The 18,308-nt window shown below is 37.6% G+C and overlaps 1 pseudogene; it reads left to right on the forward strand.

Annotated features, from left to right (window-relative positions):
* The first annotated feature begins 1,875 nt into the window (after positions 1-1,875).
* On the forward strand, positions 1,876-4,145 carry LOC124079657 (large ribosomal subunit protein uL22-like; annotated as a pseudogene).
* The last annotated feature ends 14,163 nt before the right edge of the window (positions 4,146-18,308 follow it).

Below are 18,308 nucleotides of genomic sequence, written 5' to 3' on the forward strand. Positions count from 1 at the left end.
AGAGGGAACAGCAAGAGTGTGGAGTTAGGTGCAGTAGGCCTCAGATGCTTGTAAGATGTTGGAGAGTGAAGAGGTCAAAAAAGTCACTGGATATATAAATCGGGATGATTTTTTTTGACCTCTCAGGTCAGAATGGGAGTGATACATTGGATGGTCATCCACTATTATAGCTAGTAGTTATTGATTTTGGTTTTATGTACTTTCTGCTTATGAAAATATTCAAACACATACAAAAGTATATGCTATAGTTTGGATCCAGAATGTTCTCCATAGGCGTGTGTAGTAAAGGTTTGGTCCCCAGTGCAGCTATTGGAAGGCGGTGGGAGCTTTAAGAGCTGGGGCCTAGTGGAGGGAGAGTCTTCTAGTCATTCTAGGCATGCCATCAAAAGGGAATGTAGGATCTTCCTCTCTCTTTCATTTGCTGCCCAGGAGGTAAGGGGTTTTCTCTGCCACGTGCTCCATTGCCATGGTGTCCTATCTTGCCACAGGCCCCAAAGTGATGGGGTCACTAGAACATGGACTAAAACCCTGAGCTGGAGAGCTGACTAACACAGTAGGCAAAAATATTATAATGAATCTCTAACAGACCATTATGGTACAAGTTTTTTTTTTGCCATTTCTCCTCAAGAGAAAGAGAAATATCTCAATTGCCGCTTATTATTCCCACCTCAGTTTTCTCATCTGCAAAGTGGAAATATTTTAATGTAATTCAGGGAGTCATGGTGAATATAAAATGAGATTTACCATGCCAATAATGTATGGTAACCAATATTAGCCATTGATATTTTGCCAATGTTGAGTGGGATACATTGATCCAATATTGGAGACAAAAATATATCAAGATTAGTGAATAGAAACAAAATGAGTTAAGTATCTGAACTCAGGAGGAAGCATTCAAATCAATGGCTTTCATGGAGAGAAGAATAAACAGAAGCTGCTGACGTAACTTTGGAATCCTTGTAAAAGTAAGAGAAGCCAAGGACATAGCAAGAGAGAGCAATTAGTGTTAAGGTTTCAGAAGTTTGAATCATGTAAATAAGACTCCTTGGTGCTGAGTGCAGTGGTGCCTGCTTATAATCCCAGGGGTAGGAGAATTGCAAGTTCAAAGCCAGCCTCAGCATCTTAGCAAGGCCCTAATCAACTTAGTGAGATCCTGTCTCAAAATAAAAAATAAAACAGGCTAGGGATGTGGCTCAGTGATTAAGCACCCCTGGGTTCAATCCCCAGTACCAAAAAAAAACAAACAAACAAACAAAAAAAAAACAAAAGACAACCAAACAAAACCCCCCAAAATCTCATAGGTGCCTGGCAAGCAGGTTCCCCCACTTCTTAATAATATCATATTAAGGGGAAAATTCACATGAAAATGAAGATAATAGTAAGGAGAGTCAGATCATTATATGATCTGGTCTGATGAGGAGTTTGGAGGTTTTTTTTACTATAGAGAATGGCTTGGTGGGTAGAAAAAATGGATTATGAATCCCAAGGGTTAAACTGAGCCTGTTCTCTCAAACAGAGCTTCTCAAACTTTGATGTGCACACAAATTCCCAGAAATGCTATAAAAATGCTTATTCTAATTTAGTGGGTCCAGGATGGTGCCTGAGAGTCTGCATTTCCAGCAAGCCCAGATGACACCCTTGAATGCTTCTCGTCTGAGCAGAGGGGCTTCTGGGATTCTGCAGAGCTTTGCTTCTCCAGCCAGCTTTGCAGAGTTTGAGTCACTGGTAAGTCACACACTGCATGTCCTTGCCAGCACTGCTGCTAGGGAGACAACAGGGGCTGGGAAATGGCAGAAACCTATTCCCTCAGGTGGTCTGCAGAAGGGGACTGGGCTCTTGGAGGCCAGTGGCTAAGATTCCTTCCCTGTGCCTGATATGGCCCAGGAGAGTTGGGAGCAGCACAAGGAGTCACCTGCTCTCAGGATTACGACTTTTGCCCAAGGTCAGCCCCGGAGGAGTTCCAACATTCAGAGGTGGGGAAGAGAAAATTCTGAGATGAGATATCCAGAGAGCAGAGAATGCAGAGAATGAAGCACCCGGTGCACAGATAACAGTACTTGCTGTTCCAGCCAAGGGAGACAACAGTGACATGTTTTAGAAAAAAGATTTTCCCAAGCTTGAGAAAGATCTTTATCTGCAAACTGAAAGAACTTACCACATTTCAGGGAGAATTAACTCCCTACACCTAGACACGTTCAGCAACAAGTTTTTACTACAAAAGGAAAAACTCCTACAAAATCATTCTTTCCTGAGCGCTGGCCTTGGGTTTGGCACACTGCTGGGTGCTTCCTGGGAATTCTCATTCAATCCCTCCAGCAGCCCAACAAAGAGGCAGTGCTGGCCTTGAAGTCAACTGGATTCAGGAGGTGACTGGGTTTAGGAACTCACGTTGCCAATATTGTGGGGATCCCTTTGCTCCCTAGCTGCTCAGCCTTTCCTCCCCACCGCCCCCCAGTGTGATGCCCAAGTCTCTCCAAATGCAGACAGGCTTCCTGGAAAACAGCACAGGCAGCTCAAGACCCATGTTCTCCTAGCCCCAGGAGCCCAGGAAAGGAGGGAACATGTCTACCTCCTGGTTCCCCCATGGGAAAACAAAACAGAAGCTATGATGAGTTTTGGAATTACTGCAAAGGTGACACAAGCCAAGGACACAGCCATGGAGACTAAGTAGAGTTAAGGTTTCAATGAAGTGTCAAATGTGCATAAGACTCCTGCCCAGAAAATGGAGCCCCCACTTTATGGTAATTAGGTAAAAGGACTCAGCTATGTCCTCACACTTATATCCAACATAATGGCCAAAAGAGTGGAGCATGATAGTTGGCCATGGGACAAAGCTTCTAAGATTGGAAATCCCACCAGAAATAAAAGGTTGGTGTGAGGGGAAAAAAAAAGGAAGGAAGGTTTGGGCAACAAATGCAAAGGGTGCATGACAGAGAGGGCCTGTGAGTTGCCCCCATATTATACATGATGACAGTAAAGATTAGAGGTCCAGTAGTTTGCCGAAGGTCACAGATCCAGTAAGTGGGGGAGCCAGGGTACAAACCAAGACAGGCTAACTCCAGAGCTCTTAACTGATCCTCTGTAAGCAAACAGATCCAGTTTGCTTTCAGACTTCTCTGCATAATTAGCTTTCAGAAGAAAATGGAGCAATAGCTAGATTTGTTGGATAAAAAGATTGTAACTGAAGATTCACATGCTCTGCCCAATTATCTTTGTGTGTGTGTGTGGTGCTGGGGATTGAACCTAGGGCCTTGTGTATGCAAGGCAAGCACTCTACCAACTGAGCTGTATTCCTAGCCCTGCCCAATTATCTTTTACTAACCAATATTAAACACATGCTGTATGACAGGTAGTGTTTTATATGATATACACATATATTGAATCATTCAGTAATAACCCTATCAGATAGGATTTCTTATTATCTTCATTTTGCATAAGAGAAAACGGAAACCCAAGGAGGTTAAGTAATTTATCAAAGAGCCGTGGCAGGCTGATGTTCTAAGCTCATGCTGTCAACTGCTCTTCAATATAAACAGAGTTTAAAAAAAGAAAAACATAACATTCCTCCTCTTCCTGTAAGCAGCCTGAGGTGATCTGTGAAAGTGGTCAGCTACTTTCTTGACCCAGAAAACCCCACAAAATCATGCTAATCAAGAGGTTCAAATCTTCATGTTAACTTTAAGAACACCTGTGAAACTGCATAGGCCATCAAGGGTGCATATCCAAAAAGCCACCAAGTACCTAAAAGATGTCATTTTAAAGAAGCAATGTGTACCATTTTGGCATTATAATGGTGACATTGGGGGGTGTGCCCAGGCCAAACAGTGGGACTGGACACAGGTATGGTGGCCCAAAAAGAACGCTGAATTTTTGCTGCACATGCTTAAAAATGCAGTAATGCTGAACTTAAGGGTTTAGATGTAGATTCTCTGGTCACTGAACATATCCAGGTGAACAAAGCACCCAAGATGCACCAAGGTACTTACAGAACTCATGGTCGGATTAACCCATACACAAGTTCCCCCTGCCACATTGATATGATCCTCACTGAAAAGAAACTAATTGTTTCTAAACCAGAAGAGGAGTTTGCACAGCAGAAAAAGATATCCCAGAAGAAACTAAAGAAGCAAAAACTTATGGCATGAGAATAAATTCAGCATACAATAAATGCAAATGAAAGTAAAAAAAAAAAACCCTATAACATTAATGCACACTTCTCGAAAAAAAAAATCTAGTAAAAATATACCACTCTAGTAATGAAGTATCAAGCCACATGTGGTGACACACACCTCTGTTCCCAGTTACTCAGGAATCTGAGGCACAAGGATTGTTTGAGTTCCATAGTTCAGGGCCAGCCTGGACAATATAGTGAGACATGGTCTCAAAACCAAAACAAAGCATTACAAAAGATCAAACCACCAAAGATCTAAAAAATGGGGAATTCATGTGATAACTACAAAGGCAATTTTTAAAAGTCAAATAATTTATCTGTATCTAAACCTAAGGCTTTATTAATAAAAAGGTAGGAAAGTAAAAGTGAGCTCAACTAGGCAGAATCATGAGAAACTAAAAGGCTACCATGTCATTAAAAAATTCTAATAAGCAGTATAGGGCATAGATTTTTTTAAAATAAATCATTGTTATCTGGGGTTGAAGGTATAGAACAATGGTAGTATATACTTAGCATGAATGAGGCCCTGGATTCAATCCCCAACACCAGAAAAATTGTTGTCCTGCTTGGATTTTTTTATTTAGAAGTTTTCCAAATAGAGTTTGTGTCATAAACTCCTCTAAAGGAAAACAATAAGGGTTTTTTTTCCCTTCTTTTTTTTTAAGGTAAATGGAAGGATTTCGTTTTTGGATAATATGATGAACTCACAGATCAAAACTTCTCTGTTGTTTTTCAGCCCACTGCTATTATCTATACTGATGTTTGCATTATCCCAATGTGGCTAGTGGGAACTTCTTTAATTTGGCTCCTGAGTCATTTTGCCATGAGATAGCTGTCTTTGGTAGCTTTCTTAATGTCATAACACCTTGTGTGTGTTCTTCCCCAGACTCACAATGCTTCAAGGTCATACTTAGTAGGCCTAAAAAGAGTATATATGCCCTTGAAAACATTTAAAAAGAAAAAAGCAAAGAAAATATTCATTAAAGAAAAAAAATTAGAAAAAGGAAAGACCAATGAACTATTTAAAATAGTAAATAAAAATTATAAACTAAATGTAGTAGTTATAATGATAAATATAAATGAATTCCCATGTTTACAAATAAAAGTTCCAAGATTGTATTTTTTTAAAAAATCAACTCTATGTTATTTATTATTATTAATTATTATTACTATTACTATTATTACTATTATTATTATTGGTACTAGGGACTGAACCCAGGGGTGCTTAATAACTGAGCCACATCTCAAGCCCTTTTTATTTTTTATTTTGAGACAATGTAAGAAAATATGAAAACATACAAATTAGACACAAATTATGGGAAATCAAAGATCAAACTACTTAAATTGAAAGGATTTGAGACCAAAACCAATCTGTAACACAATGTCATTGAAATGTGTAAAGGTAAAATATGATGGGGACTCACTTAATAATATGATTAGTCAGTCTTATTTAATAGATTCCTGGAAAGAAACATGTATAGCAGACAGTACACTTTTTTTTCCTAGTACCTGCACAGTGTTTACAAAAATTGAATATATAGCTGCACTAACAGTGGCATTTAAATAGGGTTCAAGTAGGGTGCAGTTCAGTGGTAGAGCAAGTGCTTAGCATGTGCAAGGCCGGGGGTTCAATCCCCAGCACTAAAAATTTAAAAAAAAAAAATTAAACCAGGGTTCAGTTGCTAAAGGAGACTCACAAGACCTCAAATATCTACACTTTATAACAGTAAACACACTATGTCAAGAGCATGAAAGTCAGGCTACAGGTCAGGTGATGGTTTCTAATGTCCTCTCTCTATGAAGGGCAGTCCAGATGTTTCCTGGATAGAGAATCAATGCTGTGTGTAGAGAACACTTCAGAACTGAGGAAAAGATAAAAGGAAGTATTTGCTGGGGTTGTTTATATGTTGCTGGTCACCTAGGCATATTGCTACTGCAAAACTAGCAGATCTCCTGGGGAGGAGGATAAGATGGGGGTGGTTATCACATCTCATTGTTATCAATAAACAATCTTGACAAGTTGGGTCAAACTGCCCTGAAACTCTTTGGACTCATGGTTACATAGAGACACTATTAATCAATATGCTTCATGCTTTGACCAGGAGTCAGTGTCAAGAAAAAATTTTTAACCAAACATCTCATGCGAATTGCAGACCTACTGTGATTAACCCTTACAGTACCAAAGCACTGAATCTCGACAATTTCTAAAAAGCAAAACCATACAAGCTCCATTTTAGACCACAATTCAAAAAATGAATAAGCATGATGAATAAAATCAATCAAAATGAAAATTAAACCAAGGTACTTTTTTTAACAATGTAAGTCTGATGAAAATGAATAAGAATGTTAGTTCAGTATCTGTAAGGATCTGGGCAAACTTAGCCTCTTTATTTACTGCTTCTAGGACAAATTTATGGAAACTTTCTCAGGTACCTCTTGGCAATATGTATCAAAATCCTTAAAAAGGTACATTCTCAATGCTCAGAAATTACATATTTGTCTTTTCATCCTGCGGAAACAATTAAGGGCTGACGAGGATGTTTATTTCAGCATAGCAAAGCATGAATAACAGAAAAATGTAGGAAAGAACCATGATGTCCAGCAATATACAGTGATTTCAGCAAATTATATCTATATGAAATTATTCAAAATAATTTTGTAGAGGCTTATTTTGCAGCAGACCCCATTAGTTGTATTACTAATATCCTTTCCTTTCTTCTATGCTAACAATGCAGATGTTGTTCAGGGTAGCAATATTCACTGTTCCCTACACAAAATTTTGACAATCCTGATCCCAGTCTCCCAGCTTCCCTGGTGACTAGGAGTGGCCACAAGTTCCAGTTCTAGTCAATGAGATGTATGGAAAGGTCTAATAGGGGCCACTTTTTTTTTTTTTTAGTTGTAGATGGACACAATACCTTTATTTTATTTATTTATCTTTATGTGGTGCTGAGGATCGAACCCAGGGTCTCACATGTGGTAGGCGAGTGCTCTACCGTTGAGCCACTACCCCAGTTCTAATGGGGACCTTTTTGAGAAAGTTTTTGGCTTTCCTAATAGGAGGGACCAATGCTGTTGATGTCAGGAATCGTCTACTGCAGACCTTGTGTTACATGAGAAAAATGAACTGTTTATTAAGCAAGGGTCAGTAGCTTTTCTGTTATGTGGAACCAAAATTGTCTCTAAATGTGGTAGATTCTGTGATCCACCCTGGATCTCTCTTCAAAAACTCCCAGGTACCCTGTTAGCTAACTTCAGGAATTGTACTCAGCTGTACTTAGCTGTCTTGCCCAATGTCTTCCTAACCCCTTCCAGAGGCAGCCCACATTAACCTACACAGGGGTATAAAAGCCCAGCCTTCTTTCTTCCATTTGGGACCACTCTGTAGGGCCTTCTCAACTCCAAAGCCGAAGATCTTCTGGCTACTACATCACCTAACTTCCCCTACTGCTTTATCCTACCTTATTTTCTTCCCCCATAAGTGTTGATCTACAGAACATTCCCTAATAAATTTCCTGCATACAAATCTCTATCTCAATCTATTTCCTGGGGAACCACACCCATAGCACTACTGACACATTTATTCATGCAAAAGATCTGATCTTCGGGGCTGGGGCTATGGCTCAGCAGTAGCACACTTGTCTGGCATATGTGAGGCACTGGGTTCGATTCCCAGCACCACATATAAAAATAAATAAATAAAGGTCTATCAACAACTAAAAAATTATTTTAAAAAAGATCTTATCTTCAAAATATATTGCTGAATGACACAACTGGTTAAAAGCAGCACAATGGTATTTTTTCATTATATAGATTACATATCTGCATGGAAAAAATTCTCCAAAGAAATACATTTATATCTTAACAGCAGGACTTGTTTTTTCCAACAATATACTGCATTAGATGTTCAGAGAAACTTCTAGTTCAGAACACGTTAAGTGCCCCAAAAGTTTTAATATTTTAATATATAGGGTAATAGTGAGAAAATAAGGGAGTTCCTGTCAAGGTACAAATAATAGGAAGACACAAATCCACAAGAGCTAGAAATCATATTTACTATGGAGTTATCTACTGATACCTGTTGGCTTAGAGCCAAGTTTTAATGAGACCTTTCTGTGTGGGATGGGAAATGAAGCCCAGAGCTCAGGCGGTGGTCAAGGTCAGATTGGAGACCCTTGCATGTGAGAGTCAAGGATATACCATCTCAAAATATGCCAAATTAGTATATTGATTATTTCAAGCTGCATTCACTTGAGGAACTGTAACTGTCTTAGGAAGAGCCATTTGGCCTATCTTTCCCTACATGCAGCAAGCCATAAAAATTATTTTGGAAGGAATGTTCTTCACATACAAAGACCGGAAAATAGCCTTGATCACCAGAGACCGGTAACTGAGGCTTCAAAGAACCTGAATAAACAAACTCTTTCAAGTGACCCTTATCTTCTACTACACTGTACCCCATATATATCTTAGTAACATCTATAGAATTTACTACTGTAGTCCAGATATCCATTTGTCCTGTCATTCCTTCACAAATGTATATTCTTTCCTTGAGTTATGTCATCAGACTCCATGCTCTTATGAAGATCCCCATATATATGTAAATTAATAAAACTTTTATGCTTTCTCCTTGTTAATTTGCACTTGTATTAATTGGGTTCCTAGATCCAGTCAAAGAGCTCACAGAATAACTAAGAGGGGAGTGGTAAAAAAAAAAATCCCTTTTTCCCTTACACATGAAATCAGGAACCAAAAAGCAACACTCTCAGGAAGTTAAATTTGAAAAAGCCCATCCATGGCTGGGGTCTGTGGTACACTCCTATAATCCCAGCGACTCAGGAGACTGAGCAGGAGGCTGAGGCAGGAAGATCAGAAATTCGAGATCAAGCATGAGCAATTTCACATGGGTGTGGCCAGATGGAAACCTCAATCTCAGGTCCAAAGTAACCTCAATGCCAAAAATAGAGTTCAAAGTGGTCCTGAGTAGTGCCTACAGGAAATTAAAAAAATTCTCTGCAGATATACATCCTACAGACTTTAAAAAATTCCCATAAAGTTACAAATTCAGATTTTAAAAAGTTATCAAACCCATGAAGAAAGAAGCCATCATTAAGGCAGAAACATCAAACTTCAGAAGCAGGCACAGAAAAATGATGATAGATAGTGGGATTTTCAGATATTGTATATAAAGAATTAAAGATAAATTTGATAGAATTAGAAAATAAGAGACTATCAAAACTGTCCTGGAGCTTAATATCCAAAATACATAAAGAACTCAAATAATTAGCTAGCAAAAAATAGTTAATATGATTAAAAAGTGGGCAATAGACCTAAATAGACATTTCTCAAAATAAGACATACAAATAGTCAACAGGTATATAAAAAAATGTTCAACATCACTAATCATAAGGGACATGCAAATCAAAGTTACAATGAGATATCACTTCATTCCAGTTAGAATGGCTATTATCAGCCAGAATCATTATTGAATAATTATAATCCTAGTGGCTTGGGAGGGTGAGGCAGGAGGATTGCAAGTTCAAAGCCAGCCTCAGTAACTTAGCAAGGCCCTAAACAACTTAGTGAGACCCTGTATCTAAATAAAAATTATAACAGGCTGAGGATGTGCTTCAGTGGTTAAGCACCCTTGGGTTCAATCCTTATACCAATAAATAAATAAATAAGTAGGCTGCTAAATTTTGGGCTAATTTGTAATGCAGTAATAAACAATACACTGTCAATTCTCTCTGAATTGATTTAATGATTCATTGCAACCCCAACCAAAATCCTTTAAGAAAGACTTTGTAGAAACTATCAAGCCAACTCTAAAATTAATATATTTTTAGGCAAAGAATCTATACTAATTATAACAACTTTGAAAAAGAACAAAGCAAAGAACTCACAGTACCTGATTTCAAGATGTACAATGAAACTGGAGTAATCAAGATGGTGTGGTATTGGCAAAAGAATAGGCCCAGGGGCTGGGGCTGGGGCTCAGTGGTAGCACACTTGCCTGGCACATTTGAGGCACTGGGTTCGATTCTCAGAATCACATATAAATAAAGGTCTGTCAACAACTAAAAAAAACTAATAATAATAATAATAATAAAGAATAGGCCCAAAGGTCCATGGAATACAACAGAAAGTCAAGAAATAGAATCACACATATACGGCCAATTGATGTTTTAAAAATATTTTTTTTTAGTTGTCGATGGACCTTTATTTTACTTATTTGTATGTGGTGCTGAGAATCAAACCCAGGGCCTCACACATGCCAGGCAAGTGCTCTACCACTGAGCTACCATCCCAGCATGGCCAATTGATTTTGATGAAAGTGCAAAGGCAAATTTTAAAAGATAATCTCTTTAACAAATGTTGCTGGTGACATCCCTAACAAATAAACAAAAGAGCCACATTGTCTTCCCCATGTCCTGTGTAAAAAGGAACTAAAAATGGACCAGGGATCTAAATATAAAACCTAAAACAATAAAACTTCTAGAAGAAAATATTTTTTAACCTAGGTTAGACAAAGACTTCTTATTTCTTATATTAAAGGAATAATCCATAAAAAAGTTAAATTAAGAACTTCTGCTTTTTTGCAAAACACACTGTTAAGGGGTGAGGGAAAACCACAGCCTTGGGCTGGGGCTGGGGCTCAGCAGTAGAGCTCTTGCCTGGCATGTGTGAGGCACTGGGCTCGATTCTCTGTACCACATATAAATAAATAAAAAATAAAGGTCTATCAACAAGTAAAAAAAAGGAAAGAAAGAAAGAAAAGAAAACCACAGCCTAAGAAAAATATTTTGCAAAACACATATCTAATAGTTGGGCACAATAGCACATGCCTATAATCCCAGAAACTTGTGAGGCTGAGACAGGAGGATAGCAAGTTTGAGGTCAGCCTCAGCAACTTAGGGAGGCCCTAAGCAACTTAGCGGCACCCTATCTCAAAATAATAATAAAAAAAGGCTGGGGATGTAGCTCAGTGCTCAGTGGTAAAGCATCCCTGGATCCAATCCCCTGTACCAAACCAAACCAAACAATCCCACACATATGATAAAGAAATTGTAAGCAGAATATATACAGAACTCTCAAAAGTAAATAATAACAACTGTGGTTCTAGGGATTGAACCCAAGGCCTTGCACATGCTAGGCAAGTGGTCTACCACTGAGCTACATCCCTAGCCCTCTCTGGCCCAATTTTCTTTTTTTTTTATATATATATTTTTTATTGGTTGTTCAAAACATTACAAAGCTCCTGATATATCATCTTTCATACATTTGACTCAATTGGGTTATGAACTCCCATCTGGCCCAATTTTCTATGTGCAGTTTATAACCATAGTCATGCTTGACTAGGTACCCACCATTCACGCAGCAAGGATTCAAGGCCTAAGTTAGTTTTCTCCTCTGAAAATTATTTATTCTCTCTATTTTTTTATTTTTGTACTGGGGATTGAACTCTCAACTGCTGAGCCACATCCCTAGCTCTTTTAAAATTTTTATTTATGGGGCTGGGATTGTGGCTCAGCCATAGAGCGCTTGCCTAGTATGAGCAGGACCTGGGTTCGATCCTCAACACCACATAAAAATAAAGGCATTGTGTTGTGTCCATCTACACCTAAAAAAAAAATATAAAAAAAGTAAAATTTTTATTTAGACACAGGGTCTCACTAAGTTGCTTAGGGCCTCCTTAAGTTGCTGAGGCCTGTTTGAACTCGATCCTCCTGCCTCAGCCTCCCAAGCTGCTAGATTTATTTGCTTTTAACTTTCAGATTAATCAGGTTCCATCCTGATTAATCAGTACAGATCAACCTTGGGCTGAAAGAGAGAGAATTTTAATAAAGGCAGGAGGAAATCAATGAAAGATAAGAAAACAAAACTTAACTAAAAAATTCTATCATAAAGTGTTGCTCATTATTATTGTTGATCTCTCAGTATGAACAAAATACTAGTAAGTATTATTGATTTCAAGAGTGAGGAGCTTCTAGTCTGGAACCAATAATGGAAAAAAATGGAGTCTTGTCAGAAAAGAAGTGTGACTGCATAATTCAACCTTTGTTCTAGCTATTGTAGTGTGCAAAGCCACACATTGTCAAACATTTATGCATCAAGAACATATAAGATGGGGTTGGGGATATAGCTCAGTTGGTAGAGTGTTTGCCTCGCATGCACTAAGGCCCTGGGTTCAATCCTCAGCACCACACACACACACACACACAAAAAAAAAAAAAACATATAAGAGGACGGGCACAGTGGTACACGCCTGTAATCCCAGCAGCTCTGGAGGCTGAGGCAGGAGGATTGCGAGTTCAAAGCCAGCCTCAGCAACAGGGAGGCACTAAGCAACTAAATGAGACCCTGTCAGACACTGTCTCTAAATAAAAAATACAAAAGAGGGCTGGGGATGTGGCTCTGTGGTCAAGTGCCCCTAAGTTCAATCCCTGATACCCCCCCCCAAAAAAAAAAAGAACATATAAGAAAATAATATAAATAATTATTATGCAAGTTGGCATAATGTGGTGAATTTCTTCTTAAAAAAAGAGTTTCATGTTGGGCAAAGAAAATAAAACATAGTTATATGCTATTTATCAAAGACACATTGGACTGGGGTTGTGACTCAGTGGTACAGCGCTTGCCTAGCATGTGTGAGGCACTGGGTTCGATTCTCAACACCACATAAAAATAAGTAAAATAGGGCTGGGGTTGTGGCTCAGCGGTAAAGTGTTCACCTACCACGTGTAAGGCCCTGGGTTTGATCCTCAGCACCACTTATAAATGAATAAAATAAAGGTATTGGGTCCAACTACAACTAAAAACTAAATATAAAAAAATAAGTAAAATAAATGTCCACTGACAAGTAAAAAAAATACTTAAAAAAGACACATCAATAAAGCCAAAGTTAAAAAATAAAATCTGGGGCCGAGGTTGTGGCTCAGTGGCAAAGTGCTTGCCTCGCATATGTGAGGCACTGGGTTTGATCCTCAGCACCACATTGAAAAATGAATAAATGAAATAAAGATATTGCATCCATCTATAACTAAAAATATTTAAGAATAAAATAAAATCTGAGCAAAGCTATATCAAGCAAATTCTGGCAAAAACAGAGCATTATGGAAATTTTAATAATAGGCAAAGAAGAATTCAAGAAAGCAAACTTTTAATAAGACAAAGATGGATATTTTACAATTATATAATATATAATCCATGAACCTTTATGTAAGCCCAATAGTAGCAAAATATAGAAGAGCGGGTAGAAACACAAGAATACAGCCATGGAAAAGGCAGAAAGGTCCTGCCCTGTGACAGCATTTCCACCCCAATGGGCAGGACAAACTCCTCTTCTTTATGCTTCTTGAACACTCTATTATGGCTTTTATAATGATTGGTAATTTGCATTTGCCAGAAATTTATGCATACCAAAGTGTTTACTGTCCCAGGGGCTTATATTTTAAAGTACTTATATTATTTCTAATTGTGGCTTAAAGATTCTTTCTTTAATTAAAGAGATTTTCCCATGTAAGTTAGTTGGGGAAAGGCAGGGCAATAACATGGCTTTTCCTGCAAGAACACCTGCTTCAGTCTTATTAGTGTGCCAAGTGAGGCGAGATCAAAAAGCATAGCAGAGTACATGGGCCAGGCCCCTTTTTCCCTCATCTCACTCCCATTCCTTGGCAGAAAGAATAATGAGGCACTGCGATGTGGTAGAAAACCCAACAGAGTAGAAGTAATGGTTCTAGCTGTAGCCAAGCCTTAACTAGTTTTATGTCAGTCTATACTTTAATCACTTGAAAAATGATGATAACCAAGAATACAAAACCAATAGTTAGAGTGCCTTTCCCTCTTTTGTTATAATCACATAACTCAGAAGATTTTTAAAAAGTAAAAAAAAAAAAAATTTTGGTCCTGGGTATTGAACCCAGGGATGCTTTACCACCGAGCTACATCCCCAGCCATTTTTATTATTTATTTTGAGACAGAGTCATGCTAAATTGCTGAGGATCTTAATAAGTTGCTGAGGCAGCCTTGAACTTGTAGTCCTCCTGCCTCTGTCTCCTGAGTTGCTGGAATTACAGGCATGCACCACCACACCCAGCTTAAACTCAGAATTTTTAAAAAATTTACCTTGAAATAACTAAACCTACAGGAAGTGGCAAAAATTGTATAAAGTGTCCCATGTACCTTTCTCTCAGTTTCCCCCAATGGTGATATTAAAAAAAATTTTTTTAGTTGTTGATGGACCTTTATTTATTTATTTAAATGCAGTGCTGAGAATCAAACCCAGTGCTTCACATGTGCTAGGCAAGCACTCTACCACTGAGCTACAACCCCAGCCCCCCAATAGTGATATCTTATACAGTCATAGTATAATATATCAAACCCTAGAAAATGACACTGGTCAATTACTCTTAACTAACTATGCTGTTCATTAGACATTTAGTTTTCAATCATTTTTAATCTGCAGTCATTTTAATCTAGATCTTTAGGTGGGTGTATATTTTATCCACATATAGATTTGGGTACCAACTACCACAATCAAAATATAAAACTGTTCCATAACCAATCAAAAATGCTTTCTCCCTACTTCTTTGTATTTGCATCCAGTCTCCATCCTATCTTCCTGTTCTTGTTGTTGCCTGGCAACCACTAATTTGTTCTCCACCTCTATAGTTTTGTTATTTCAAGCATATTATATAGATGAAATTATACAGTATATAACCTTTTGAGATTGACTTTTTTCCCACTGACAATAATGCCCTTGAGGCCCATGCAAGTTATTTTGAGTATCAAAAATTCATTTCTTCCTAAATACTATTCCATTCTAAAGATGAGTCAGAGTTTGTTCACCATTCACCCACTAAAAGAATTTGGGTTGTTTCTAGTATTTTCTAGTATTAGAAACAAAGGTGCTATGAACATTCATGCACAGGTTTTCTCATTTCTCCAGGATAAATGCTCAACAGTGGAAATATTCACTCATGTGTTTAGTAAATGGTTAGTTTTGAAGAAACTGCTAACCTACTTTTCAGAATGGCTGTACCCACTTTACATTCCCACTAGCAAGGTATGAATGGTCTAGTTCCTCTGCATCCTCACCACCATTTGTTTTTTTATAAATATTTTATTTTTTAATTGTGGTTGGACACAATACCTTTATTTAATTTATTTATTTTTATGTGGTGCTGAGGATTGAACCCAGGGGCCTCGCATGTGCTACGCGAATGCTCTAGCACTGAACCATAGCCCCATCCCAACCATTTGTTATTTTTACCATTGTACCTTGTAGCCATTTTGATAAGTGAATGACAGTATTTCATTTTAGTTTTAATTTGGCTAAAATCTTGAACATATTTTCGTGTACTTATTGCCATCTGCATATACTTTTCAGTGAAACTTCTGTAGATTTCCTTTGTACATTTTCTAATTTTTTAAATATTTTTACTCTTAGTTTTGATAGTTCTTTATATATTCAAAATACAAGTCCTTTGATGGGTATGTGGCTTGCAAATATTTTCTCCTAGTACGTAGCTTGTCTTTTCATTCTCTCCCATTTTTGTGGGGGGTACCTGGAATTGAACTCAGGGGCACTTGGCCACTGAGCCACATCCCCAGCTCTATTTTGTATATTTTTACTTAGAGACAGGCTCTCACTGAGTTGCTTAGCACCTCACTGTTGCTGAGGCTGGCTTTGAATTTATGATCCTCCTGCCTCAACCTCCTGAGTCGCTAGGATTACAGGTGTGCGCCACCACACCCAGCTGTCTTTTCACAGTATGAAAGTCAATTTTCATGATGTCCAATTTATTAATTTTTATAGATTTTCCTTTTGGTGTTATGTCTAAGAATACTGTTGAGCGCTAGTTCCTGAAGATTTTCTCTTACGCTTTCTTCTAAAAGTTTTAGTTTTATGTGTTACACTGAAATCCATGATCTACTTTTAGTTATTTTTGTATACAGTTCAAACTAGGTGTTTTTTTTTGCAGTATTGCAGTTTAATTTTATTTATTTTTTGTCTATGGCTGTCAAGCATTGTTTGTTGAAAAGACTATTATTCTTCCATTGAATTGCTTTTGCATCTTTGTAAAAAAAAATTTAGTGTGTTTTGGTCCATTTCTGAGATCTATTCTGTTCCATTGATCTGTGTGTCTATTTCTCCACCACACTTTTTGTGTGTATGGTGCTGGGGGTGGAACCCAGGGCCCACGCTGTCTTGATTACTGTAACTGCATAGTATGTTGATATCAGGTAGAGTGATTATTCCTACTTCATTCCTCTTTTTCAAAATTGTTTTAGCTATTTTAGAGCCTTAGCTTTTCATATAACTTTTAGAATAAGCTTGTCTATATCTACACAAAAGCCCTGCTGGGATTCTGATAGGAATTTTGTTAAACCTGTATGTCAACTTGGAGAGAACTGACATCTTTACTGTACTGAGTTTGCCAATTCATGAATGCAGTATGTGTTTCCATTTATTTAAATCATGATTATTTTCATCAATATTTAAAAATTTTCAGCATATAAATCCTGCATATATTTTGTTAGATTTATACTCGGTATCTTTTTAAAAAAGTGATTTTAAATGGCATTGTGTTTTAATTTTGGCCATGAAATCTCCATGTTCATTGTTAGTTATAGAGAAATTGGATAGATTTTTATGCATTTTTCTTATACTCCACAATCTTGCTGAACTCATTAGATTTACAAGCTTTTTGTAGATTCCTGAGGGTTTTCTATATAGACAATTGTGTCGCCTGCAAATAAGGATAGTTTCCTTTCTTTATTTTCAATTTATATGCATCTTATTTCCATTTCTTGCTTTATTGCAACTTTTAAGACTCTCAGTACTATGTTGAATAAGGAACTATTACAGTGGTCTTAAGGGGAAATCATCAGTCTTTCACCATTAAGTATGATGTTACCTAAAACTTTAGATAGCTGGGTAGACACTTTTTATCAATTTGAGGAAGGTCCCTTGTATTCCTAACTTGTTGAGAGTGTTTATCATGCATGGGTGTTAACTTTTGTCAGGTGTTTTTCTGAATCAATTATGTTATCATGTGATTATTCTACTTTAGCCTGTTGATATGGAAAATTACAATGATTGATTTTTTTAATATCAAACCATTATATCCTGGAATACACCCCAATTGATCATGGTGTATAATTCTTTTTATATATTGCTGAATTTGATTTGCTAAATTTTTGAAAGAGTTTTTGTGTCTAAGTTCATGATTGATAATATTCTATAGTTTTCATTATCTGTGCTGCCTCTGTCTGCTTTTGGTATTAGGGTAATACTGTCCTCATAAAATGAGTTGAGAAATAGTCTCTACTCTTCAATTTTATGGAAAAGTTTTTGTAGAATTAGTGCTAAAACTCATAGAATTTTAAGCTGAAAGACACCCTTGGAATCAGTACTGATTGGAACCTTGATTTGACTATAGTGACCCCAGAGACCCCATTTTTTTTCTCTCCACGTAGCTAAAACCAATTGTAGATTTCTATATCTTGGAGTATTAGCAAGAGGAATAAAGTGACTATTGTTGACACAGAGTACAAAGAAGACAGTATGTTCAGAAGTAGCTGAAAAGCCATTTCCTAACAAAGTTGACATTTTCTCTCTTCATTGCACCCAAACCAGGAAATGACAATGAATTCAAATGCAAAGGAAAGAATGAACCTAAGTAGTAAGGGCTGATGAGTCTTAGGTTGGTTTTGTCCAGAAGCTGATCCTGAGGCAAAGATTCTGGTGCAGATAGTTTATGTAGAAGGTGCAAAAACCATACAAAAACAAACAAACAAAATCCCTCAGTAAGAGATTGGGGAAATTAGTGGGGAAGTGATACCTTCAAGGAAGCAAGACAGCCAATAAACTGTGTGCTATTAAGTTGCTTACCACTGTGGGTGTCTGGAACTCAATTGTGCTGAGAAAAGTCTGAAAACCAGTATAAAACACACACACACACACATACACATATACCCCTTAGTTGTTCTACAGAAGCAGAAGGAGTTGGGACATCTATATACCAAGTTCTCTGAGGCATTGAGTAAGAGCTACCCTTGAGGGCCATTAGTCCTTGACACTTTGGGTCTGCTTGCATAAATACCAGGGGCAGGAGATACCCTAAACAAAGGA

This window comes from Marmota monax, unplaced genomic scaffold (assembly GCF_021218885.2).
Source record: "Marmota monax isolate L192 unplaced genomic scaffold, Marmota_monax_Labrador192_F-V1.1 WCK01_AAM20220418_F8-fsc00075, whole genome shotgun sequence".
In the NCBI taxonomy this organism is placed as follows: domain Eukaryota; kingdom Metazoa; phylum Chordata; class Mammalia; order Rodentia; family Sciuridae; genus Marmota; species Marmota monax.